Below are 2623 nucleotides of genomic sequence, written 5' to 3' on the forward strand. Positions count from 1 at the left end.
AGCCTGAAATATCTGACATCTGTAAGCTTAGCTAACCTTTCTGACTTATGAATTGCAGACTGTGCTGCGTGTATGTAATTTGCAATCAGCAGCCGGTATGTGTACACCAGTACATGTAAATGCCTTCAGCTGATGTGAATGTGATTTGCAATCAGCAGCCGGTATTTGTACATACATCGGTGTAAGTGCCTCAGTCAATCCTAGTACTGTATTTAGTACTGAACCACTTGAGTGTGTCTCAGAGGACTCAAAATCGCGGGGTCAGTGAAACTTCACGAGGTCACTACCACGTGACGAGCAATGGCCGCCATACCACTGATCAGATTACTTCGTGCCGGTCACTGAAGCTCTCTCTCTCTCGCTCTGTCTCTCTCTCAGCGGTCTCTCTCGGTCTGTGTGTGTGTGTGAGTGAGTGTGTGAGAGTGTGCGTGTGTCACAGTGTGTGTGTGTTGATTTTACTTTATCCTAAGTGTTTAAAAAAAACAGTCTTAAGTATTTTTCATTCTCATTTACTTTATCTACAAATCCTTTTGAATCAGTTATCTTTTCGATTTAAACCTCAGTTTGACACCTCCTCAGTCGAAACTGATCGAAAGTGACACAACATATATATATCAGTACCTATCTTACAACTCAATGATAATTGGTAGCTCAACCAGTGACCCGCTAGTGACCCCAGCTGGGGTCCACGGGGCGTGTCAGTTGTGCTGAGCGACCGACAACCAGCAGTTGGCTGCTTGCCTGTCACTGAGACGTGGTGTTAAGTTCCGGCGGATCCGCGAAGCAACTTGAAAGAGCGACGTTGCACATTGACACCACGTCATACTTCAGTATTTTTCCAGCTACGCTGACATTGTAGGCCTGAAATGTGAGATTGAGTTCATTATTGAATCAATAAACAGATTGTTGTTGTTGTTCTTAGTCTTCTTCTTCTTTAATCGATGAATAATTTGTTGTTGTTCTTCTCAGTTCTTTTTCTTTTTCTTTAGTCTTCTTCCTCTTCTTCTTCATCTTCCTCTTCTTCTTGTCCTTATTGTTGTCTTTTTTATTTTATTTTATTTATTTATTTATTTATCTATTTATTGTTATTTTTGTAGGCTTATAGTTGACTTCATTAAGTTTTTGCGCCTTATAAATATTATTATTAGTAGTAGTTCTTTTTATGACTTATCTATTATTTATTTATTTATTTACTTATTTCTTTTTATTTTATTTTATTTTTTTTTTTCTGAAGGCCTGACCAAGCGCGTTGGGTTACGCTGCTGGTCAGGCATCTGCTTGGCAGATGTGGTGGAGCGTATATGGATTTGTCCGAACGCAGTGACGCCTCCATGAGCTACCTGAAACTGAAACTGAAACTTGTCCATATTCTCCATCTTCCTCAGTCTTCTTCAGTCTGGTCCTTATTCTTCTTCTTCCTTTTCCCGGTCTTCTCTGAAAACGCCATTGGGGCACCGCACAGAACTGATCGCCAGATTCCAGTTTTGTCGGTTGTGCGTCGAAGCCTGCATGGGTCTCTGCCGGCGACGCAATTAGTGAATTTCCTACCCATTGGGCAATGTGTCACTGTTGTCAATCCATTGTTGTCGTTGTTGTTGTTGTTGTTTTCCCGTGTACCCACCTTGAACTCCCGGCCCCTCCCCGTCAACTTTTCCTTCGTGGATTATTTTATCAAAGCCTTTGGATTTCAACATGCTGATTTAGGACTGGTCCTGAAATGGAATGGAATGGAATTCAATGGCCGAGTCAGTATTGACAAGCTATGAAACAGTTTTTTTCGGCGTTGGTTTGACTGATTCATTTATTAATAATAGTAATAAAGATATAGTAAATCATTTATTAAGACATCTTGCTGTAGCGGGTATTCCCGAAGGTCTTTGCGCTTTGACTATGACATTTATTTGTTTACTTTGGTAGTAATTGGGGAGGACTTTTACTTCATGATTTGGGGAGGACTATTACTGATGATTTTTGTTGTTGTCGATGTTGTGTGTGTGTGTGTGTGTGTGTGTGTGTGTGTGAGGTGTGAGGTGTGAACTCAGAACTCATTTAATTGTCGTAAAACCATCATAGGAATTATGGACACTATAAACTAAACACAACAAGCAAACAAAAAGTAAAAGCAATAAGTTGTGAGCACATGCAGGATATTCCATAAGACATAGTTATGGACTGCGAACTTTAAAGCATTCATATATGTATTTTGCCAGTTCTGGTTGGAAATAATTTTGTGGCAACAGAGAACTCGGCCTTTGGATTATTGTGTTGCCAGTGCCATCTGGCCAATGATTCGAAGACTGGGAATTAACTGTCACAAGTAGGCGAGATCTCAAGTCAGTGTGTGTGTGTGTGTGTGTGTGTGTGTGTGTGTGTGTGTGTGTGTGTGCAACTCTTTGTAGGTCTCTTTAATTGTTTACTTACTTTTTGAAAAAAAAATTTTCGGAAACGCCCCGGGGGGGATAGATTTGGTAGAGGTCGGTTCTATTTAACCCTGGCCTCGACGCTGCATCTCAGCAAGAGAGAGAGAGAGAGAGAGAGAGAGAGCTAAAAATACACCGAGGATTTTATCTGGGACAAGCGCGAGGCTAACGCACAGCGCGCGCGCGTGGAAGAAGAATAGTAA

This window comes from Babylonia areolata, chromosome 14 (assembly GCF_041734735.1).
Source record: "Babylonia areolata isolate BAREFJ2019XMU chromosome 14, ASM4173473v1, whole genome shotgun sequence".
NCBI lineage: Eukaryota > Metazoa > Mollusca > Gastropoda > Neogastropoda > Buccinidae > Babylonia > Babylonia areolata.